Source organism: Monodelphis domestica, chromosome 7 (genome assembly GCF_027887165.1).
Source record: "Monodelphis domestica isolate mMonDom1 chromosome 7, mMonDom1.pri, whole genome shotgun sequence".
NCBI lineage: Eukaryota > Metazoa > Chordata > Mammalia > Didelphimorphia > Didelphidae > Monodelphis > Monodelphis domestica.
Genome location: NC_077233.1, coordinates 200,408,548 through 200,434,766, shown reverse-complemented (window position 1 = coordinate 200,434,766; position 26,219 = coordinate 200,408,548). Strand labels below are relative to the sequence as shown.

The 26,219-nt window shown below is 37.1% G+C and overlaps 1 protein-coding gene across 1 annotated transcript in view; it reads right to left on the bottom strand.

Annotated features, from left to right (window-relative positions):
• TMC1 (transmembrane channel like 1) overlaps positions 1-26,219 on the bottom strand; it is a 209,765-nt gene that overhangs the window by 180,769 nt on the left and 2,777 nt on the right. The gene's annotated exons all lie outside the window — the stretch shown is intronic.

Genomic DNA, 26,219 nt, shown 5'->3' with positions numbered 1-26,219 from the left:
ATTTTTAAAAGGTTTTTTAACAATAAGGGAGAGAGAATTGATATTATCTGCTGTGGTTAGGTGTTAGAAGAACACTATAAATGAGGAAAAAAACACAACCACTAAAGATGAGAGGATTAAATAAATAGAAGTACACTGGAGACCTTTTTTACCGGAGGAAGCCCCAAAGACGTTTAATCAAGACCTTTACTCTCCTCTTCTGAAATGGATCAGGTTAAGAAAAGTTCCAAGGAATTCACCAGATGGTTTATCTAATCCACTATTGTATCTTGACCAACTTCTTTTGTGTCAAATTAGAGAAACTATCTTCTAAGGAACTGTAAGTTTGTGTGTTAGGAGGATGGGCATGATCATACAGTTGATAGAAACTTTTGTCTTATTCCTTTCATAGCTCTAAAAATAAATAAAGGAACATTTTTCATGATGGAAGGAATTTTGAGTCTCAGAGACAACAATTATTTAATTCTGGATTATTCTAAAGAGAGACAGTATAAATCAAATAAAACACAGGTACTTCAATCAAGTCAAGTGAAAGGAAATAACATGAGTGAGAGTGACTGTGGGTGTGTGTGAGAGAGAGAGAGGCAGAGACAGAGACAGAGAGAGACTGAGACAGAGAGAGACAGAGACAGAGAGAGAAACATACATGCATTGAGATAGAGGTGGGTATGACTAGGCAGGTGAAAGTGTAATGGAAAAAAGCTCTGGAAAGCAACAAATTAAAAACAAGCAGAGCACATGTTGGCTATCAATATAGTGCTGTAGATTAAAAGCAAATATAGTTCTGGGATGTATAGACCAAGAATACTAGGTAGGAACTTGGCAGTTACTCTCCTAAAACCAATCAGATTATTATCTTCATAAAGCCTCATCTCTGTAAATGAGCAATGAAATTTAGAGAGAGAAAGAGAGAGTACAGTTCACCAGAAAACCACAAGAGAAGACTAAAGAGCTGAAAATAAGACTTTTGAGAGGAAGTTCTTGGCATTTATAGTTGATTTCATTTGGCATCTAGTAATATTTGGCCTATTGGCATCTGTTGTTTCTTGCCTTCTAGCCACAAGATTTCTGAGGAACTGGATTTGAATGTGGCCTCAGTATAACTTTAGACTAATCATTTAGCTTGACTGGATCTTGATTTCTTCTACTGTAAAATGAATTGGGCTACATAATCTCTAAAGTCCTCTTAAGCTCCAAGTAAATCATTAAGAGAGATGAAGTCATAAGTGTTGTATTCCCCAGAGCATTTAACAAAATACTAAATATACAGTTGGCATTCAATATGTATTTGTTTAACAATGGGAATATAAAGGTGTTGGGATAATTTAATATTACTAGTTAGCATTTATTAGTGTTTTTTGTAGATTAATATCTTACTTAGTCCTCACAGTGACCCTATGAAGAAGGTCTTATTTTTATTCCCATTTTTCAGATGGAAAAAATGAGGCAAAAAGATGTTAAGTGACTTGCCTGGGATTATACATATAGTAAATGTCTGAGGTAGAATTTGAACTCAGGTCTTGTTAACTACAAGTCAGGGACTCCATCCCCTACACCATCCAGCAGACACTCAAGACTCAAATACATATGAGTCTTCTGCAGAGAACTGCTACCAGCTAGTCCAACCACTGAGGCCATAGTAAGGCAGGGAACAAAAGATACCTAAGTAGATTTCACCATGAGTAAATACACTCCACAAGGAAAGAGTAACAATCTTCAAAATTACCAACAATCTCTTAGTTGTCAAATCTCATGACTTTTTCTCCACTCTCATCCTTCTCAACCTCTTTGCAGCATTTGATACTGTTGACCACCCTCTTCTCTTGCATTCTGTTTTCTCCTCCAACCTTTCCGCATGTTTCCACTCATTCCTTTTGCTTTGTATCATCATCCATACCATACCCCCCAACAAGACTCTGTCTTTGACCCACTTCTCTTCCATCTAAACACTCTCCCCTGGTGACCTAGAGTAGCTACAAAGAAGGAAGCTACAAAGAAATTCAAAAGTTCACAGGAGATAAAAATCTGAGAAATGAGACTCAAATGTCTAATATAAATAACCCAATTTTCATAACACAAGAGAAAATGGAGACCCTAATCTAAGAAGAGAAATTTTACTTCACTGGTTTCACAACTAAAAATCATGGCTGAGTCATCACTCTGAATGGGTAAAACATTCAGAAGAAGCCAGACGCTAAAGAGGTGGGTATAGTGAGGAAGACATATTCATGTGCAGAAATATACAAACTTATATGCATTCCCCTCCCAGGGGGACATATGATAAAGAGTATTTGGTTAAGGGCCAATCATCAGAAAACAGAAAATATTTTGATATTGGATCATGCAGGACAGATGTATTGAACACACAACCCATGGGCTACTTACTCCCAAGTACAGCCCAAACCAGATTAAAATATAATCCGGTAATATTTAACAAAATAAACAATAATACAATAAACATATATAATATTAATATGCAGTTCTTTTAAGTAAATATGTGCCCAAAGGACTCTTTGTAAATAGTTTAAGTAGCCCTTGTTTCTATTTGAGTTTCATATCACTGATACAGGCTACCTGGTCAGAAAGAGGAAAAAGATCAAGAAGTTCAGGAAATAAATCACAAGCTTGTACTAAAGATAACATAATAATACCCAAACATTTATTACTGTCATCTCTTTGTCAAAAGCAGCATAGCTCATAATCTTAGATTTGTGACTTGCTTTACTGAGAATTTTATACATCAAATGCCAGAGTAACTGACAAGAAGAAATTCTGTTTTGGATTGGATTTGTGCTAATAGGGAGTAACTGGTTGTTGGAGCAGAAATGATAGGAATACTGGAGGAATGTAGTGGAGGGATTGATCACAGCTGATCAGAACTTATGAGAGATATCATAATTTCAGGAACAGTTTGGATTGCATCCCAGATTCTGGGTAAGCAGATTTCAAAGCATTCAAAGGAAAGATTAATAGGATCCCATGAACTAAAATACTACAGGAGAAGTTGATCCAAGAGAGATGGAAGATGTTCAAGAATAAAATTCTGAAGACCCAAAAAGAATACAGTGAGGGAGTACAATGGGATTTATCAGAGTAAATACCATGTGGATGCATAATGTAAAAATAAATGGAGGACTATAAAAATAATAAAGCAATGGATTGATTATGGATTTATAAACTGATTTTGATACTCTGCTCGCTGTGCTTACAAAATATCTTCAGTTTATATAAGTGAAGCGAAGCTCATAAGTGAATTTCTCTTCAGGCCAGGTACATTTATTAAAAAAAACAAAACTATTTATTGAAAATATAAGGATAAAAAGGATTTCTAAGTCTAAGGGATTCTAATTCCACCCAAATAAAACACCCTGGTTCTGTACAGAACTGCTTCTCCTATTTCCACAGGCCACACTGATCCTTCCTCATCTGACCAACCCAAATTTTTACTATTCTAAATAAACTAACACTATTATCCTTAGAAATGCTTTATAAATACCTTGGAATGGGTACATGGTGACCCCCAAAGGAACTCGACCCACTATGGGAATGGTATCTTCTGGCCCTGTACCTATTGAAAAAAATATGGCTCCTTATGCACCACCTACTCAGCAAATGTCTCAACATGCTTGGCAAATGTTTTAACATTGATTATCTAATGGTTCTGTAGCTGTAATAATCACATCTCTGTACAGGTGTTATATACGTAATGGGTTTAGAAAAAGGAAGCATATACCATGATGAGCACCTTTCTATTCATTCTATAGAACAAGTATCATAGCTGTCAGGAAAGGGACTGTATTGACTAGAACTTGTACAGATGATCAAGGACACCCTTTCCTTAAATCTCTCCTTGAGTATCGTCATTGTCATTTCTTAAATTGTGTTGCTGCTGGAATCCAGATTAGTGCAGGCACCTTAGAACATCAAAGAGCATTTTGTGGTCTTCCCTGTATGCAATGTTGTTTTCCTTCTTTCTTTGGAAATTCGCAACAACCCTTTTGTGCTTTTTGTCACTACGGTAATATTGTTTGATTTGTGATGTTGTCTATCATTTACTGTCTCATGACCCTTTGTCTCTCTGAATATATAGATATATTATTTACTTTCTATAATTACTTTTATAAATATTAACAGATTATCTTCCCACAATGGCATCTCTAGTACCTACTGATGTCCTTGCTCTTGTGGCTGATTTTGTGAACTACAAACTTAAGCAGAAAGGTTTTGATAACCTATTGGGTCCAGAAGAGAACTTCTTTGCATGTGTACCCTCACTAGAGCCTCTACATTCAGCCATGCCCTCTGCTGGAGATCAATATGAATTCTTCTGTAACAATGCAACTATTGATTTTGACTATGCAAAGAAGTATTTTAATTGTGCCACAAGATGAGATTTTTGAACAAAGGATCACCTGAGGTCATATAATGTGGTTTTTCTATTTCAGCACTACATTTGGTTTGTGCTGTTTTGGCTGTACGATGAATTCACAAATTCAGTTAGTTAAAAACTGGATGGTGACTTACATAGAAACTAAGTTGATGGACTGGATCCATCAAAATGGTAGATAGGACAGATTTCTCAACTTGGAAGAAGGAAGTTGTCTACAAGAATTAAATGCTGCAAGATTGTGTTGACTGTGGGAATATATACTGTTATTGAAGCTTACTAATGTATAATCAATCTCCTATGTATTAACATAAGTGTGCCTGTTGACATTATTATGTTAAATTTTGTGTCATTTTTAGATTATAAATGATCCAGCAGAAAACTGGTAGCAATTTTCTTTGGATCAGAGGAGGGATAATGTTGGGAAGATAGGCCCCTACCCCTTATACTTAATTGAATTTTAGTGATAGTGATAGGTTTAAGTTAATCAATATTGTAATTCTAAATTGATTAGTATAAATTCCATTATAATCTTAATACAATCAGTAGGATTTATGATTTTTATAAGGATTTCTAACTTAAGCATAAGAAGTGCTTCTAAGGGGATTTCTAATCCCTTTATCATAAGATGCTGACCATCTGAGTCTCATTTCCCAATATAGTGCAAATATCATGCACCCTTCCCTGTTTGGAAATGACCATCTTTTCCCCCCAGATCAAATAAATCTGAAGTAGTGGTCATCACGATCTGCCTAAATAAGGGATTGCCTTGTGATTTAACCTTTAGACTAATATGGGCTTTCCTAAATGAACTTACCAATCAGCTTTATAATTGAGTAACTGTTTCTAAATAAGATCTGTATGATATTATGTCTTGTGAGATAAGTCATCAACCTTGTATGGACATATTCATTTTGTTATTGTCCCAGGATATAAACCAGGTCTCTGCTGCCAGGCATTATCTCTTGCTGGGTTCCAACAATGTAATACATGCAAGAGAATGCTTTTATTGGAAGACTTGGCCCTCTTCCAATAAAATCTACCTTTCTACCTTGACTCTGAGAAATTTAGCTTTTTGACTTTATTTACCTAAATTGTCTATATTGGGTTTCTATTACGCAAAATTCGTAACTTTGTCTCCAAGTTATAAAAGTAACAAAGGCTAGCTGGCTAAGCCTCAGCAAGAACCAAGTTAGGACTCTGAGCCTTATCAGACTGAGTCCAAACCAAAGATCGGGTCTTCCTTTGGTCTTCTCAGAGTTAAAACAATCTATAAAAACAGCAATAGTCACTAATGTCTCTTAAGTTGGGAAAGGAGAATATTTAGCTCCTTCAGGTCTTTCCCTTCTTTCCTTCTACCTTAAACAGATAAAGAGAGAGAGAGAGAGAGAGAGAGAGAGAGAGAGAGAGAGAGAGAGAGAGAGAGAGAGAGACAGAGACACAGAGACACAGAGACACAGAGACACAGAGACAGAGACAGAGAGAGAATGTTACCTCCTCCAAGCCCTCAAAGAAAGAGTCTAACTGCCAAATGCCAGAACCCAACTGCCACACACAGAGAGCAACTGTCGTAGAAAAACCATTAGACTTGAAACTGATTCTCTGTCTGAGCTCTGTTTGAAACTCCGATCCTTTCTCAAGCCAGCTCCTCTACTTCTTATCTCTAAATTAATATAACAAGACAATTTCCAAAATCATCCTTATAATAGGGAGCTCATTAACCAATAGAATTGTTTTTAAAAAGGGTACAAAAAATGTAAGCATGACCAGGTAACAAGTACGAATTTAAGAGTCCTATAAAAATGGTGTGAGGAATGTAAAAAAGCTCAGAATGAGCTGAGAATGTTTTGGGAAATTTAGGGTTTCAAAAAAAAAAAAGATTGAGTCAGGCTATTCTATTGGGAGGGAGAATAAAGATCAAAGAAAAGATAAGACCATTGCTTGGGCTGAATGGAAAAATAATAATTGATGGCAGAGAGAAATCAGAGCTTCTTACTTATTATTACATTTCTGTTTCCTTTGTCAAGGATATTAAAATTGACCGTAGAGTTGAGAGAACCTTCCCAAAAATTTTACTAGGAGATACCAAAAGTAAGCAAGAAGAAACCAAGAAAGTAATTTGTTACCCTTAGTGAATCTAAGCCACTTGGTTCATGTGCACTATATTCTCTAATACTTAAAGAGCCAGTAGCTGTTACTACTGAGTCACTGTGAATGATAAAAAAAAAATCATAGAAAAAAGGAGCATTGGAGATTGGAGAAAGACTAAGGTTGTCCTGGTTTTTGTTTTGTTTTTAAAGAGAATGGGATCTGCAAATCATAGATCCACGAGCTTGATTTCAATTCCCTGAAAATTCTAGATTGGTTCTATTAAAGAGATAGCTGTCAAACATAAAGAAAGAGAAGCAGTGATTACATAGAACTATCATAATTTCATCAAGAAATGGTCTGGTTAGACTGACCACATTTCCTTTGATGACAGGATTTTTAAACTTTTATATCAGAAAATTGCCAAAGACATAGCTTGTCTAGATTTTATCAAAAAATTTTAAAAAGTATTTTTGTATTATTCTTATGGAGAAGATGGAGAGAAACAGATTATATGTGGACCCAGAACTGATTTGATGGCCAGACTAGTCCTCAATGATTCAGTGCCACAATGGCATCAAGTCTCCTATAGAATAATCCAGGCTCCTGTGCTACTTAACATTTTTGTCATTGAGGAGGATAAAAGCAGAGATTGTATGATTATCAAATATACAAATGACACAAAATTGGGAAGGAGAGTTAACATCTTGGATATCAGAATTGGGATTGAAAAGGATCTTGACAGTCTGGAAGTCTGGCTGAATGTATCAAGGTGAAATTCAGTAGAGTGAAAGTCCTATCTGTAACATTTTATACTTATGAATAAAAATATTTAATTTCACAAACTCATGATAGAGCTAGGTAGTGATTGTATGTAAGTGCTAATCTAGATTTGGAGGTTTTAGAGTTTTACAAATTCATTATGAGCAGGTGATATGACAGCCAAAAAAGCTAAAGAGATCTTGTGCTCCATCTTGATTTGGGAATTAAGATAGTGGAGTACAGACTTGGACATAACCCAACTAATCCAACATTCCCCTCCAAAAAATCCTAAAATAATACCTGATGGAAAAGACTTGGAAATTAAGGGGATATCCATAAAATGGGGAATGGCTGAAAAAATAATGATATATGATGGTGATGAAATACTATTGTGTTGTAAAAAATGATTTCAAAAAGAGCTAGAAAGACCTACAAAAACTGATACAGATTGAAATAAGCAGAACCAGGAGAACATTTTACAAAGTAATGGAAATATTGTGGGTTGATCAACTGTGAAAGACTTAGCTACTCTAAGCAATACAATAATTCAGGACAATTCTGAAGGACTTATGACAAAGAACAGTATCCAACTCCAGAAAAAGAACCACTAGAGCAGCAGGGGTCACAACCCCAGGAGGGGTCAAACGACCAAAACACAGGGGTCACCTAAAGCCATTGGAAAATACATATTTCCGATGGCTTTAGCCTCTGAGAAATTGTGCTACTTTACAGCAAGACTCAGAAAGAATGGGGACCCTGCTGCCTGCACATTGTACTAATATTAGTTACCTATCAGCAGCCCTCCCCCTATGAGGGGGAGATGGATTTACCCTGTTGCCTGGAGATCGGACTCAAACAGAGACCCAGAGAGAGCACCCGGGCTCTGGCTCCAGAGGGGTTAAGAACGAGTCCTGGAGCAGATAACTCCTGGAGTGGATAACGAAGCCGAGTAACCCTAGCAAAGTGAAGCCTCAGCTTGAGTTGGAGGGAGATGACAGGAAGAAGAAGCCAGCATCTGCGGACCCCCTCCACAGGCAGGACTTACCTCCTGCCCCAGCACTCAGGCTTCTTCCTGCTGTATTAATATTTCTCAACATATAATTAAGTATTGTTTTTGTGATTAATCACTATGTTTAAATTATGTTTGATTTGTAGCAATGAGAATATATAATGCATATCAGGCATTTACATTCTGAATCATAACTGTAGAAAAATTACAGTTTTGAAGTAGCCATCAAAATAATTTTTTGGTTTGGGGTCACCACAACATGAGGAACTGTATTGCGGGGTCACAACATTAGAAAAGATGAGAACCACTGCACTAAAGTCAAAATGCAGATCAAAGTATACTATTTCTTACTTTAAGTTGAGGGGAATTTGGTTTTATATGAATATTATCTTACAAAAAATGAACAATGTGGAAATGTTTTGTGTGGTATACATAACAGATCAAATTGCTTACCATCTCTGGGACAAGGGAGGGAAGGAAGGAGAAAGACAATTTGTATCATATAACCAGAAAACTTATGTGGAAAACTGTTATTACATGTAATTGGTAAAACAAAATATCTTTATAAAATAAAATGATGCATCATTTAAAATTTTGGAGCAACAGAGCCAAGAAAAATTCAGAAGGAGACCTTTTTCCAAATTAAGACAATTTAAGATGTCTCAGAACCTAAGTGCATCAGGAGAATCAGTAGTGAGCTTTGGAGGATGCTGCAAAAACAGCAGCGACAGTCGAAGCAGCAATGGAAGCTCTCATCAAAGTAAAGGAGTCAGAAATATTATGAGACCCTTTGCTGGCACTGGGTGCAGTTGGTGCCAAACTGGCCACTCTTAAGACTCATAAAACTAGCTCTGAAAAAAATAGCACAAAAGAAACCTGAAGCTTGGCATAGTAACTTCCCACCACCAGGTAAACAGAGTGCAACTATAATATAAAATTCAAAGTAAAGAATTGATTGTGTTGAGAACATCTCAAATAAAACCATGTAGGGGTAAGAAAGAAGGATGTACTGAAGATGGGGAAAGAAGAGGCAGAATGGGGAAATTGTTTTCACATCAAAAAGCACACAGGGAAGATCTTTTATAATAAAAGGTAAAATGTGATGGAGATTCAAAAAAAACATGGCAAAGCATATATGAAGTGATGCAAAGTGAAGGGAGAAGAACCAAGACACTTTATGCATGTAATAACAATCTTGTAATGATGATCAACTGTGAAAGGCTTAGCTACTCTCATCAATATAACGACCCAAGATAATTCTAAAGCACTCATGATGAAAAGAAAAAGCTATACAACTACAAGGGGAGAAAGGAACCTGATGAACTCTGAGTACAAATTGAATTGTTTTTCTTGCTTTTTTAAAAATATAGCTAATGTGGAAACAAAAGAGAGAGATGGAGTCAAGATGGCATCCTAGAAGGAGCAGAAGTTCAGAACTCCGAATACCCTTCCTTACCTATCACAAACCGAATGCTCCAAGGGGACTGAAAATCAAACCTAACAACAAGACAGAACCAAGGAAGCCTCTTGCTGGACTCAATTCAAAAGGTATGCCATTCAAAATCCGGAATCCAAGAACACTCGGATTTTTGGGGAATGCAGAAGGAAGGTCCCAGGACCCTTCCCTCTGACCACCGAGAGCGCTGAGCCTCCAGTGGCAGTGGGAACCTCTGGGCGGCCAAAGGCACTGGTCTGGAGAGTGTACCTTGCAGGCAGGGCTATGTCAAGCTTAGAGCATCAAACACAGATGGCAGGGAAGGAGCTGGAGAGGGAGCATAGAGCTGGCAGCCTGGCCAGAGCTGTGGAGATCCTCCATATTTACTCCAGCCTTCCAGGAGGTTTTGGCCTCAGAGCATACCCAGCCCAACCAAGCTGAACTTAATCCCATCAAAAGTCTTCAGAACTCAGGGAAGCCCAGGCTCCACACCCCTCTCTCATTGACTGCTGGATTTTAATCAAATCTATAGCCTCCAGAGGACAGGGAAGCTCAAAATCCAATACTACTCCCACAGAGACTGCACTGAGAGATCTGACAAAGCTCCAAGAGGGGAGACTGACAGAAGCCCCCAAAACCAAAAAAATGAGAGGAGCAAGAGCACAGACAAATACAGGGAGCAAAGAAGGGGCGAATATGAGCAAACAACAGAAAAAGAAGAGAGACATTACAATAAACAGCTTCTATACAGTGAATGGAACAGAGGGGGAGGGATCAGCAAACAATGAATCAGAAATCCCAGCGAATTGGATACAGGCTTTGGAAGAACTCAAAATGAAATTCAAAACACAATTAAGAGAAGCTAAAGAAAATTGGGAAAAGAACTTGAAAACTAAGATAAGTCATCTGGAAACAGAGGCACTTGAACTAAAATGAGAAAATAGTGTCTTGAAAGCCAAAATCAACCAGCTGGAAAATGAGGCAAAGGAGATGAAAGATGAGGCAAAGAAGATGAAAGATGAGACAAAGGAGTTGAAAGATGAGCTAAAGAGGATGAAAGATGACCTCCATAGAAAATCAGACCAGAAAGAGGATAACCAAAAAGCCAGGGATGAAATCCAGTCTTTAAGAACCAGAATACAACAACTAGAATTAAGTGACCTCACAAGGCAGCAGGACACTATAAAACAAAACCAAAAGAATGAAAAAATTGAGGAAAATATGAAGTATCTCATTCACAAAACAGAGGATTTAGGAAATCATTCAAGGAAAGATAATTTAAGAATCATTGGTCTACCAGAAGACCATGACAAAAGAAAAATCCTGGACATAATACTACAGGAAATTATTCAAGAAAACTGCCCTGATATTCTAGAACAAGAGGGAAAAGTGGAGATTGAAAGAATACACAGCTCACCTCCTGTACTTAATCCCCAACTGACAACACTCAGGAATCTTATAGCCAAATTTCAGAACTATCAGAGGAAAGAAAATATCTTACAAGCTGCCAAGAAGAAGTCATTCAGATACCATGGAACCACAATGATGATAACACAGGATCTGGCTGCATCCACACTGAAGGACCGAAAGGCATGGAATATGATATTCTGGAAAGCAAGGGAACTAGGTCTACAACCAAGAATCAACTACCCAGCAAAACTGACTATATTCTTAGAGGGGAAAGTATGGTCATTCAACAAAATAGAATTCCAAGAATTTGTAAAGAAAAGACCAGACCTGAACAGAAAATTTGATGCCCAAGCACAGAACTCAAGGGAATCATAAAAAGGTAATTTTAAAAAAAGGGGAAAAAAACAAAACAAATGAACAACCCCCCCCTTTTTTTAAAGAGACACAATAAGTTAAAATGTTATGTATCCCTATAAGAAAAGAGATCATTGGTAACTCTTAAAAACTGTTGTTATCACCTGGGCAGCTAGAAGAATTGCACTTAGAGGGAACAGTGACAAACTTTATAGGATGAAAGATCAAGACATAAATAGGTATATAGATATATACATGCATAAATATATATACATGTGTGTGTGTGTGTATAAACTAGAGCTAAAAAAAGAGGGCAATATTAAAAGAAATGGGAAAAGAAACAACTGTGGGTAAATTTATATGTCACAAAGAAACTCATGGCAGGAGGGGGTCAAATATCAATACACTGGAAGGGTAAAGAGCTTGGAGATAGGAAATACTCAACTCTTACATGCTTTGAAATTGACCCAAAGAGGGAAAAACAATCCAATCCATTGGGGTAGAGAATAGATTTGTGCCATATTGGGGAGTAGAAGTGAAATAAATGGACTAGTGGGGAGGGAAGCCGTACAAGGGAGGGAGAAGGTGGGTGGTAATTTTAGAAAGACTACAAGGAAAATAAGGGGGGGAATAAGAAGGGAGGGGGTAGGAAGGGAAGCAAAATAAGCGTGGGGACTAGGGGGACTGATTAAAAACAAGCATTGGTGTAGAAGGAAATAGTGAAAGAAGAAAAGGCAGGATCAGTAGTAAAAATCAAAATGCCATGAAATACACAGCTAGTAATCATAACTCTGAATGCGAATGGAATGAACTCACCCATAAAATGCAAGCAGAGTGGATTAGAATCCAAAACCCTGCCATATGCTGTCTACAAGAAACACACATGAGGATGGTAGATACACATAGGGTGAAAGTAAGCGGATGGAGCCAAATCTATTGGGCATCAACTGATAAAAAGAAGGCAGGAGTCGCAATCATGATATCTGACAAAGGCTATGTAAAAATCAATCTAGTTAAAAGAGATAGGGAAGGTAATTACATCCTGATAAAAGGCAGTATAGACAATGAGGAAATATAAGTACTCAACATATATGCACCAAATGGCATAGCAACCAAATTTCTAAAGGAGAAACTACTAGTGGGAGACCTGAACCTTCCTCTATCTGAACTAGATAAATCAAACCAAAAAATAAATAAGAAAGAGGTAAGAGACAGCAGCAGTCATCAAAACAATTTGGTACTGGCTAAGAGACAGAAAGGAGGATCAGTGGAATAGAGTTGGGGTAAATGACCTCAGCAAGACAGTACATGATAAACCCAAAGATTCCAGTTTTGGGGACCAAAACCCACTATTTGATAAAAACTGCTGGGAAAATTGGAAGACAGTATGGGAGAGATTAGGTTTAGATCAACATCTCACACCCTACACCAAGATAAACTCAGAATCAATGAATGACCTGAATATAAAGAAGGAAACTATAAGCAAATTAGGCGAACACAGAATACTATACTTGTCAGATCTTTGGGAAAGGAAAGACTTTAAAACCAAGGAAGACATAGAAAGAGTCACAAAATATAAAATCAATAATTTTGATTACATCAAATTAACAAGATTTTATACAAACAAAACTAATGCAGCCAAAATTAGAAGGGAAGCAACAAATTGGGAAATAATCTTCATTACAAAAACTTCTGACAAAAGTCTACTCAAATTTATAAAGAGCTAGACCAGTTGTACAAAAAATCAAGCCATTCTCCAATTGATAAATGGGCAAGGGACAAGAATAGGCAATTTTCAGTTAAAGAAATCAAAACTATTAATAAGCACATGAAAAAAGTGTTCTAAATCTCTCATAATAAGAGAGATGCAAATCAAAACAACTCTGAAGTATCACCTCATACCTAGCAGATTGGCTAACATGACAGCAAAGGAAAGTAATGAATGCTCGAGGGAATGTGGCAAAGTGGGTACATTAATTCATTGCTGGTGGAGTTCTGAACTGATCCAACCATTCTGGTGGGCAATCTGGAAGTATGCCCAAAGGATGCTAAAAGACTGTCTGCCCTTTGATCCAGCCAAAGCACTGCTGGGGTACAAACTCCAAAGAGATAATAAAGAAAAATACATGTACAAAAATATTCATAGCTATGCTCTTTGTGGTGGCAAAAAATTGGAAAATGAGGGGATGCCCTTCAGTTGGGGAATGGCTGAACAAATTGTGGTATATGTTGGTAATGGAATAATATTGTGCTCAAAGGAATAATAAAGGGGAGGAATTCCATGGGGAGTGGAACAATTTCCAGGAATTGATGCAGAGTGAGAGGAGCAGAACCAGGAAAACACTGTACAAAGAGATTGATACACTGTGTACAATCGGATGTAATGGACTTCTCCATTAGTGGAAATGCAATGACCCTGAACAACTTGGAGGAACCTATGAGGAAAACCACTGTACACATCCAGAGGAAACACAGTGGGAGTAAAAACATCGAAGAAAATCTTGTGATGTCCAGTTCTTAATCTATTTACTATCTGGGTTCATTTTATTTTATTTTTTCTAGTTTCATTGGTGCTTCTGTTTATATATCATGGTTCTATTTGGATAGATTCACCCTCCTCCTTCAACAAAACCAAACAACATAGCAACTATGTATGTTATTACATGTAAAATTCCACATCAGTAGACACATGCCTAGCCAATGGAAAGAGGGATATAAATTTTCTCATTTCTTTTCAAAGGCAAAGAATGGTTGTTATAATTATAGAGTTCTGTTTCATTGTATTGTTCCTTTCATTTACATATTTTAGTTTATTATGTAATTATATCTATTACTTTCTTGGTTTTGCTTTCTTCAAGTGCCTTCCCATGTTTCTTTTGATTAATTTTCCACCATGGACCTTAAACTGAGGTAAGATGGTTATGTGATATAGAAGAAAGAAGATCAGATTTACATATAGAAGATGCAAGTTTTCTTACCTTCTGTAGGAATGAAGAATAAACTTATCAAAGGTACACAAAGAAGCATCTGAGCATCAGCAGGAAAATGATGGTTAGTAAATATTAAGTAAAAAAAACTGTAATTACAGAGAATTAGCATAGCTTCATCAAGATCAGATCATGTCAGACCAATTTCTTTTACTTTACTTCAAGTTTCAGAACAGTGACCAATCTGTGTTGGCAGAGGTAATTTACTCAACAAGAGTTCCCTATGCTGATAAAATCATAGGTCTGGACCATATAGCAAAAAAAGTACACACACATACACACACACATACACACACATACAGCTAGCACATTTTTTGACAAAATCTTTTATACTATTGTGGACAAGAAGAAGGGATGAGGACTGGATTAGTATATGGTTAAGTAGGTTTGGATTTAGTTGAATTGACAACACCAAAGTATATTCATCAAAGGTCCAATGTCACCTTGGTAAGAATTGATTAGGATAGCGTATCCTAGCCATTTGTATTTGGTCCTGTATACGTCTATCTATAAATTGGCATAGATGAGATAACTTGGCAAAAGCATGGATAACATGTTTATCAAATTGCAGATGGACACAAAAATGAAAAATATAACGAACATGCCGAATTAGAGAATTCAAAACAACCTTGACAAGAGAAACCATTAGGCTGAATCTAATAAAATGAAACATCATAAGCATAAACACAAAATGATACTAGCTTCAGAAAATGAACTTCACAACTATTAGACAGAGGAGATAGAAGATAAGATTAACTTATCTGGATGTTTACTAGGTGGTAATGGATAGAAAGCCAGGTCTGGAGACAGGAGGTCCTGGTTTTAAATTTGACCTCAGGTACTTCCTTACTCTGTGACTCTGGGCAAGTCACTTAATGCCTAGCCCATAACCCTCTTCTGCCTTAGAGTCAATACATAGTATTGATTCTAAGGTTCCAAGGTACAAGGTAAGATTTTTTTAAAGAGTAATTTATCTGAATAGGATCTGAAAGTTTTAGCAGACCACAAACTCAATAATGTCAGCAAAGTTATATGGCAGCCAATAAAACCGAAAGTGATATAAAGAGAAACACACTATCTAAGACTATGGAATGACTGACTTGTACCCTTCTCTGATCAGACCACTCCCAGAGCATTGTGCTTGATAAACTAGAGTTTAGAGATAAACAGTTAATGGTATTCTCTATAAGGTGACAAAATGGTGAAGGTTTGAGATCATACTCTGTGATGTTGAAGGATTTAGGCATAAGATGAAAGAAGATTTAAGGAAGAGATCAGTTTTTATTTTAATACTGTATTCAAAATATATAATTTAAATAGTATATTCAAGTATTTGAAGGGAGAGGAAGGAAGAGGAGGAGGAGGAAGAGGAAGAAAAGTAGGAGGAGGAGAAATAAATTGTTCTCCCAAGCTGCAGAGGCTAGAGCTAATTGGGGGTGGGGTAGAATTGTGGGTCTAGACCTTTCCCAAAGTGACATTCACTCACTGCTAAAAGTTCCCACAAAAGGTCTTCAGACAAAGGTTGCATGCTCATGATCAGGTATGTGTAGTGGAGGTGGGTCCAACAAAGATTGCATAGAGTTCTAGTTGACCTAGAAGACATTTGAAGTTCCTCCCAATTCTTAGATTCTATGATTCTCTGTGGAGTGGGGGAGAAAAGAAATGGGTAATTAGATTCAATTAGAAAAAAACCTTGTTGATAATTGAATCATGATGTGAGACATTCTTATAGAGGGCAGCCTAAGGAAAAACCATTGTTTTCATTAAGGCTTAGTAAAATATATTAATTGCAAATTAAAGGCAGCTGAGTGAAACAGTGTCAGGATAGAGAAAAGTCAGGAAGCTCATCATGACTGAATTAATTGCTCAGGAGTTACCAACAACTGAGCCTCTCAGGACATAAAAATGGTAACTGCCATTTATCCAAGATATTATGGGGAAACTCCCAAGATTCATCAAACTAAACAAGATGGCTTCAAACAAAAAAAAATGGACAGTGATAGAGAAGACTAACCACATAGTTCTGCCAATCAAGGTAAAAATAACAATAGCTAACATTTATAAACATTTTAAAGGTTTCAAAGTGCTTATTATATTTTCTCATTTGATCCTCACAATAGCCTTGTGAAGTAAATGATATTATTATCCCAACTCTATAAGTAAGAAAATTGAGGTTGAGAGTTTAAATTACTTAACCACAGCCACATGAGTAACATGTATCTGAGGCATTATTTGAACATGGTTCTGTCTGTCCAGTACTCTATATACCCTGCCATCTAATTGTTAAAAATTCGCATTCTAGAAGTCAGTAGGGAGGACCAGTGATTCACAGGAGATAATATATAATTTTAATTGTGTGAAAAGTGTTTTATAGTTGTGTTCATATAATTCCTGTGTTTTTCTTGGTAGTTAGATTCCTAAATATTTTATATTGTCTAGAGTGATTTTAAATGGAGTTTCTCTTTCTAACTCCTGCTGATGAATTTTGTTGGAAATATACAGAAATGCTATTGATTTATGTGAGTTTATCTTGTACCCTGCAACTTTGCTAAAGTTGTTAATTATTTACACTAGCCTTTCAGTTGATTTTCTAGGATTCTTTAAGTAGATCATCATATCATCTGCAAAGAATGATAGTTTAGTTTCCTCATTAGCCTACTTCAATTTCTTTTTCTTCTCTAATTGCTACTGTTAGTGTTTCTAGTACCCTGTTAAATAATAGGGGTGATAATGGGCATCCTTGATTCATTCACAGAGATAATATCTAAGAAGGGGCAAAGAATAAAATCTATCATCTTTGACATCTATATACAATACACAAAGCACAGAACAAAAAATGGTAAGTGAGAAGTGTTAATGCAGGAAGGTATATTCTAATGTTATAGGTATCCTTGAGATTTAATGATAGAACTCATGTTGAATATGCCTATAACAAGGAATACCTCTTTTTTTAAAAAAGAACAAATAAAAAGAAGTTAGAGTAGCTTTGTATGTCATGAAAATATACTCAAAAAAACCTCTTACCTGTCTTAGAAGCAATAGTATCAGTTGCAAGGCAGAAGAGTAATAAGGACTAGGCAATTAGGGTTAAGTGACTTGTCCAGGATCACATAGCTAGGAAGTATCTGAGGTCACATTTGAACCCAGGACTTCCCATCTCTAAACCTGTCTCTCTATCCAATAAGCCACTTAACTATTCCCATGAAGATATACGGTACTCTTATTTTCAAAAATCTAGAAACTGGAAAGGGAAGCATGATGGAGATAATTTCATTCAATGAAGATCAATGGAGAGTGAAATCAAATCAAGTCTATGAGCATTGATTAAATACCTACTATGTGCCAAGTATTGTATTAAACACTGGAAAAAGGCATTGAAATTATTGTGGGGGTATCTAAAAGGAGATAGAAATTGATCAATAAACAAGCACTGATTAAATGTCTATTATATTCCAGGCACTGAGATATTAATTTTTTAAAATCCCTACTCTCAAGGGGTTTACATTCTGTTGTGTATTGTGGAAAGGAAGACTAAAGCAAGTTCCGGACTTTCTGCCACTGAGTTGGAACAAACAGCAGTTGGGTGTTAGAGAGAAGATATTAACAAGACTGACAGTTGGTGGGGGAAGGGAGAACTGGGAGTGGCAGTTGGTCTTGTGACTAGCTCTTCCTTCCTGGCCCTGAAACTGGAAGGAGCCTTTCTCCCTGTCTCTGGATATAAGTGACTCTATTTCTGAATTTCCCAACTGTGTGCTCTACCTGGATCCTTATGATTGTGTTCATTGGACAAAGGGATTTAAAGGAAGCAGTTTGGATTGTAAGGACAGTCTTTAGGGTGTCAGCCCAAAGATACAGGCCCAACCAGCTCTGAAAGTTAGAACTTTTCTCCATCTTGCTGTCTACTGCTAAGACTTTAAACTTAAGAAAACTAGGGCAGATTAGCATAGACAGGAATAACAGAAACTCTCCACCAGCCTGTGAGGCCTGGCCTCAGCTCCAAAGCTGAGAGAGAGACTCAAACCTCATCTAGGGAAGTCCCTTTTTCCTCTTCCCTAAAACCATCCAAATCCAAACTTGTTATTAAAATTTATATTTATTTGAATATCTCAGTCAGATAAGAGGACTAACATTTCAGGGGACATAGAGGAGACTGAACCTCAGGATAGCCAGGCAACTATAAACAGTCCTTATTGGACCCCCGCTGGGCGACTAAGTCTAGGGGGAGGCTTGTCCCTTAGGAGGGTTACCTGCTCTGAGGTATCTGCTACATAATTCTATAGAGAAGACGTCCCCTCAGGCTATCATAAGTGTCCCATTTCTCAGGAATCCCATTTTTAAAAAATAGCCTCTTGGCAGAGGGCATCTCTCTCCTTTTACCACACTGGCAGCCATATTTCCTCTCTCCCTTCAACTCCTACATTCCCTATTACAAAACCTTCTTTATTCCCTGTTCTTCATATCCCAACCATTTTCCCAATAAATATTACAATATAACATGAAGATTAACATTGTGAAAATGAAAATAATTAACTCCCCCATGATTGTGAAGATTTAAAGTGTAACCTCTTCCTATTTTTAGAATACCCTACTTAAAGTTGAGTGGGAATATCTGCCCATTTTTAGATTTAATCACTAAAGGTGTAAACACCCCATTTCACACATTAAGAGGGAGGTCTGTAGTCCATGTGTGAAATAGTGGGTGACAAATCAAAATCAGCTGACTGCCCCTTGGCAGTCTTAAAAGCAAAAGCTTCAACTGTGATTGGTAGACATAAAAATTAGGGGAAGTGACACACAAGAAAGTGTCTTTAAAAGGGAGTGACAACTGCCTGAGTGCAATTTGACTTAGAACTCTCACTTGGAGTGGAACTTCCTGTGAGAGAGAGTTCTACTGGGAGCTCTACTGGGAGTTTCACTTGGAGTGGAGGCTGATGAAGAATCTGCTGACTGGACTGACACATGGTGAGTGAAAGCTGACTCTTAACTGCTGGTTTTTTTATGAAGAGACCAGCCTCAAGAAAAACCTATCCTCTGGAGAGAATTCCCCAAGTCCTCGGCTTTGCTGAGGATGACTGAAACTAACTCTCCCTGCCCAGTGAGGGCCGAGAGTAAATTACTTAGTGCTTAGGCTAAATATCTTACCTTATCCTCTCTCTGATTTCCTACTTCATTCTTCTCTATATTTTTGTAAATACATTGTAAAACAAATCTCTTTGGAATTAATTAAATTCCTGGTAACCACTCTTAAATAATCAAGTCCAACCCTTTAAAAAATAACCCCTTTTTCCCTTACAATAATAAGTGTATATGTAAGTATATGCAGAAAAACTATAAAGAGAATAAACAAAAATAAATAAGAGAGCTAAATATAAAGAAGTTAATAAAGGAAGAGTTTAGCACTTGGAGTGATAAGGTAAAGCCTCATAGAATATGGTATTTGTGTTGTATTCTAGGAAATAAAGATCAGTAGAGTTTATTCCAGACATAGGGAGTATACGGTGAATGCAAAGACATGGAAACCAGAAATATCTGTGAGAAACAGAGATCAGTTTGATTAGACTGTAGACTTCAAGAATAGGGATAATGGGGGCAGCTGGGTGGCTCAGTGGATTGAGAGCCAGAGTAGAGATGGGAGGTCCTAGGTTCAAATTTGGCCTCAGACACTTCCCAGCTGTGTGACCCTGGGCAAGTCACTTGACCCCCATTGCCTAGCCCTTACCAGTCTTCTGCCTTGGAGCCAATACATAGTATTGACTCCAAGACGGAAGGTAAGGGTTAAAAAAAAAAGGAATAGGGATAATATATAAAAACCAAAAAAATGCAAAAGTGAAGAAACATAAGTGTATGAAACATATCACAAACCTGGAACCAGTTGTTTGTCATAGATCACCCATTTCTGAAAGGTCAACTAAGAAACTTTTTATTTGCCTTAACAATAATTTAATTCTTTAAAAAGGGAAGGAAATGACCTGGAGAAGTGGTGTTCTGAACTTAATGCTGACAAACAAGAAAAAACTGTTTGCTGAAAAAGAAAAGATAGAAATTGGGGGAGGAAGTAACTACTTCATCTTGGAATTTATAATAGAGAAGGAAAAGGAAAGGTCTAACATGCATACTAGATTTTGGAAGAGAAGTTTTTGAAGAGTTCACTAAGAGAATAAGTAGGATCCAGTGGTTAAGAATTATAGAGAGGAAATGAACTCAAGATGAATTTCTTATGCTATTGTTGGAAACCTCCTGTTAGGTCTTACTTTCATGCCTGATCGTACTGTGAAGGTGCCCCTTACTTGTTAATGGTTTTACCATAGGTCCCATTAATATAGAAGGACTTTAAGTATGAGCCCAGTAATATTTGTCATCTGAGGACCAATCTGTCTAAGTTCAAAGAGGCTGTCCAACAGGTTAGCTGTAGGGTCATGAATGTTTCAATCACAGTGATTCTTGAAGCCCTAATGTCATGAAGAATGATTTCTATGGAGGTAACATCTACTCCAGTGGGATAACCAGTTGCTAAATTATAACTAGCCTTTATATGATACTTTAAGATTTGCATGGCATTTTATATATCTTATTTGAACCTTATAACCACAATGAGAAAGATGATCTTATTACCCTCTGTGTTATATTGTAAATGAGAAAACTGAAACTGAGAGGTTAAATAACTTGCCTAGGGTCATGCATCTAGTCAACTTCTCAGAAAGAATTTGAACTCAGATCTTCTTGATTCCAAGTCCATTTACTACAAATGGAAGTACTATGCTTTCTTTGTAGACAAGCTAGAGAGGAAGTCTATATGATAATGCAGTTAGGTAGAACTAGAATATCAAACAATCTCTAGAACAGGAGTTCTAAACCTGGGATCTGGGAACTTGTTTTGTTTTTAATATTTTGTTATTTATTTTTCAGTATGATTGTTATCCTGCATGTTTTATTTTATATATTTTAATGCCAGATGAATCAAGCATGCCAATTACTAAAAATATTAGAATTTTATTTTAAAATAAAATTCTTCATTCAACTTTTCCATTCTCTTTGCTTTATAGATTAAAAACAAATATTCTGTGAAATTTGATGTAGCTTTGTCCTTGGAAGTATTCTTAATTTTTTTTTTCTTTCTAGTATTAAAACATTCTGAAAAGGGTTCCATGAGCTTCATCAGACTACCAAAGGGTTCACTTCATTGCTCTCTGTCTCTGTCTCTGTCTGTCTGTCTGTCTGCCTCTGTCTCTATCTCTCTCTCTCTCTCTCACACACACACACACACACGCGTACACACTTTAAGAACCCTTGCCCCATAAATCTTTATTGGTTTGATGTCATCTTGGAGGGAGGCCTCTAATAGAATGACCCAAACATCTTCCATGAATCCATATTATTCTATGCTTTTATTAATGATTGTTATGAAGCCATAGATGACAAGTTTATCAGATGCACAAATGAAATGAAGCTAGGAAGAGAAGCTAATTCATGAAATAATAGAAGTAAAACTTTAAACATTTCTAGAATTATGGACCACACCTGGATGAATTTGAAACTGGATGAAAGATGAAATTGAAAAGAAATAAGTAATAGTTATGATATAACAGTCCAAAATCAAAATAGCCAATCAAGGTTCTAGTGATATCCTAAGTGGTCAGGACAGTTATTCAGCTCTTTGTCCCCTAATACCACCACTTTGATTCCCCTTATCAGCCTACCTAGATTTTATCTAATTCTTTCTTAGACTACAGTAAGAAAGACACAGTGTCCAGAATGAGGGAGGTACTTAGCCTTAATCAGTGCATATTTGTAGTAGAGTGCTTTGTGCTCTAGACCACATTTCAGGGAGGATATAAATAAGCTAGAGTATTTTCAGAGCAGGGAGGGTAGAAGTGACTAAAGACCTTGTCATATGAGGATTGGTTGAATGATTTGGGAATGTTTAGCCTGGAGAAGACTGATGCCAAAAGTGATTGTTATCTTTAAATATGCACAGGGCTGCCAAATGCAAGAGAGATTGGGCTTGTTCTGCATGGCTTTAAAGAGGGGAGCTAAGCATAGTAGGTTGAACTTGCTGAGGAGCAGATTTCAACCCAGCATGAGGAAAAACCGCCTACCAAGTAGGCAGTTGAGATGACATTCCTAGGAAAATTATAGGGGGAATAATATGTGTTGGACTAGTTCAGTTCTGAGTTTCCTTCCATCTCTCAGACTCAGCCATTCTGCCATAGTCTACTTTATAACATCATAGATTAAAAGCTCATGCTTTAATGGGGTACAAGAAAGAGATAGATCTATAGAGACAGAATACATATAAAGAATAAATATAGTAATTAAATACAAAATAGTTTAAGAGGGAAGTCACTAACAGTTGAAGGAAAAAGCTCCACTAAGAATATGGTGCTTAAGCTACATTTTGAAGGAACAGAGATTTTAGGAGATAGAGAAAGCATTCCGGGGATCAGGAATGCTTAGGGCAAAGACAGAAGGGAGATCTAGCACCATGTACGAGGAGCAGAGAGAAAGTCAGTGTGGCTGAATCCTACAGTGCAAAGGAAGGAAGTAACAAGTAAATGAGACTAAAAAGGTAAGTTGAGTCTGTAATAGGAAAGTTTGCATTGCAAAGTTCTTTTGCAAACATCCTCTTCCTATTACAAGTCCAGAGCATAAAAGGATTTGAAACTGAAACAGAGACGTTTCTATTTTATCCAATAGGCAACAGTAGAAGGAATATAAACTAGCAAGGACTCATATCTTCCAGGAATAATTTCCAAGGTCTATCATAGGAGCAGCCATGTGGCTCAGTGGAGAAAGAACCAGGCCTGGAGCCCAGAGGACCTGGGTTCAAATATGGCCACAGACACTTCCTAGTTGTGTGGCCCTGCACTAGTGATACTTGGGATTAATTCTCAAAGAGAAAGTAAATGGAGAAAAAATTGGATAAAAGTAAACACCCTCGCACTCCATATATAAGCCCTCTCTCTCCCTCCTCCTGCCCCTTTGTAGGGGCTCCAAGAAAGAGTGAAAGTGAAAGAGACTGCTGATGGGAGTAGACTTCCCTGCCACCTGCCAGTCTCCAGACCAAGGATAACTGAAGTCACAGAAAATGAGTGAAACTGTACTAAAGGGGTCTTACTGTATTGTGAAAAGAATGCTTGTTTTTGGAATCAGAAGAGCCAAGTTCAAACATCGATTCTGTCACTTACTACCTAAGTGCCTAAGTTACAACCTCCTTGCACCTCGGGTTCCTTTTCTATAAAATGAGAATTGGACTAGAAGACCTCTGAGATTCCTTTAGCTCTAACTCTATGATGCTCTGAACAATAATGTTAATATTGATAATTCACTTTTCTAAAGCACTTTCCCTAAATCAAGAAATAGTATCAGTACAAGAAGACATACAGAAAAGGATACTGAGGTTCAGAAATACAAAGTGACTCACTTGCCTATTATCACATGGTCCACAAGCTTTGGAGCTTAAATTTGAACCCAGATAATTTGACTCCAATCACTTACATTTTCTGTTTCCTGGACTTCCTTATTTGTATTCTAGAGCTGAAATTTCAAGATGTCAGAGAAATGATGTGTTAATTAGTTTGTGTTTATACAGCACACTAATGATGCAATGATTTTTCTAATTATCTGTCTCCCCAGAGGGTTTAAGGAAAGACTAAACTGGCATAAATAAGCACACTTTTAAAATTGTCCATTTGTGATGGGGCAAAGTAAAGAAAACAAGAGGAGGAAATCTCCAGACACATGAATAGATGATCTGGTTTACAATCCATAAAATGGGCTCATGCTGTGGTAAAGGTAGGGTTTTAGACTAGAGAACCCTCATGGATTTAGAATAAAAAATTAGGGTCTTCTAGTCCAACATTGACATTTTCCAGATAAGGAAAATGAGATCCAGAAAGATAGAAAGCAAGTGACAGAACAAGGATTTTAATTCAGGTTTTCTAACTCCAGATATAGTGTATGTACCACCGGGGCCATCTTGTTTCTTTCATTTGTAGTGCCATAGTAACTGATTTACAGCTATAAAGGACCAAATAGATGATCCATTGTGCATGTTTAGGAAGCAAAGACTAACATTGAAAAAAGAGGTACCTGTAGATTGGAGGAAAAGTTATACTCAGTGTTGCATAAAGGATAGAGCACTGGATTTGGAGTAAGGAAGATGGTATCAAATCCTGGTTCAAATACTTACTGGCTATGTGACTTTATGTAAGTTCCTTAATGGTCCTGGCCTTGAGTTTCTTCACCTATAATTAGACAAGATGGCCTTAGGGTCTTTGCCAGCTCTTCATCCATGAACTCATAAGAAAAGGCCACTTTCAGCACCAGCAGATGGAAAGCTAGTCCAGAGTTTGGAAGGAAGAATAACTGAAGGCCAGGTCAGTTTGTCAGTCAGGAAGACTGAGCTTAATGTAACACAACCAGGGGCAGCCAGGTGACTCCATGGATAAAGAGCCAGGCCTGGAGATGAGAGGTCTTGGGTTCAACTCTGGCCTTAGTCACTTCCTATCAGTGTGGCCCTGGGCAAGTCATTTAACCCCAGTTGCCTAGTTTTTACCCGTCTTTTGCCTTGGAACAAATATTGTGTATCCTTGGAATAATAATCCAGTAATACTTAGAACCAATACTAAGAAGGCAAGAGTTAAAAAAAAAAAGTAAGGCATTTCCACAGACTTCAAGTTCAGTGGAATTAGGACTAACATTGGGATCAGAATATTATATGCCTTGTGGAGTAGAAACTATAAAAAATAAAGTTTAAAAGTTGAGCATTAATTACTTCAGGGAGCAATTAAATTTGGCAAAAGGTTTGTAGTCAGGGCTGAAATCATGTAGCCCTTTTATAATGTTATTGTAAGCCCCAGGTTTTAAAGGGCAGCATTCTTTACTTTGCAGAAAGGCTCCTGAACTTAGGATGCTTTATTTGGGCATTTAGGGTCTATGGAAAATGTTGCTAGAACAATAGATCACAGAGGGATCAAGGTACTCCATCATTTTTGCCTGTACTCCTCAAAGGTTGAGACTTGCTGTGTTTTCTTAAAAACCTGCGTTAGTTCGTCTAGACCAGTATTCTTTGGTTCTGTATAAATAAGATAAAAAGCTTTTGCTATCTAGCCTTAGAAGGCGGAATACAACAGTGGAAAGACCCTTGGATATATAGAGTGAAAAGAACTAGTATTTTAATCCTAGTCTTGAAATGCACTGCTCGTTTAACCTGACCACCTAGTATTCAGCTTCTTCTCATATGGAATGACCTGGGTTGTGTTTGATCCATGGCCTCTAAAGTACCTTCCTGCTCTAGAGCTATCTATAATCCTTGAATTTCTGCTAGGGGTAGCATCGTCTTAGTAGCTCCCTAGGGAATAAATATTGAGTATCATGTCATAGACTTTAGAAATGAAAGGAAATTTAGTGATTATTTAACCCAGGGCTTTTGTTTGTGTGTAGTGGAACACTTTGGCCCTCTAGTGAAATGCATGAACTCTTTTCCAGAGTAATGTTTTACGACATCCCAAACCGAACATATTGAAATACAGTTATCAATTTTTTTTAACTTCACAGACTTTCCAGTTTAAGAATCTCTAACTAGCTTCACCCTCTTGTTTCATAGATAAGAAAACTGAGTCCTAGAAAGATTGAATGATCTGTCTGAGGTCACAATGTTGGTGGCAGAGAACAGACTAGATAGAGCTCAGGTCTTGCCTTCCAGATCAGTGATCTTTCTGCTTTGTGAAAAGACCTCAATCTTTTATCATTCTTTCCCCATTTTCCTTATCGTAATCCTGAAAAGTG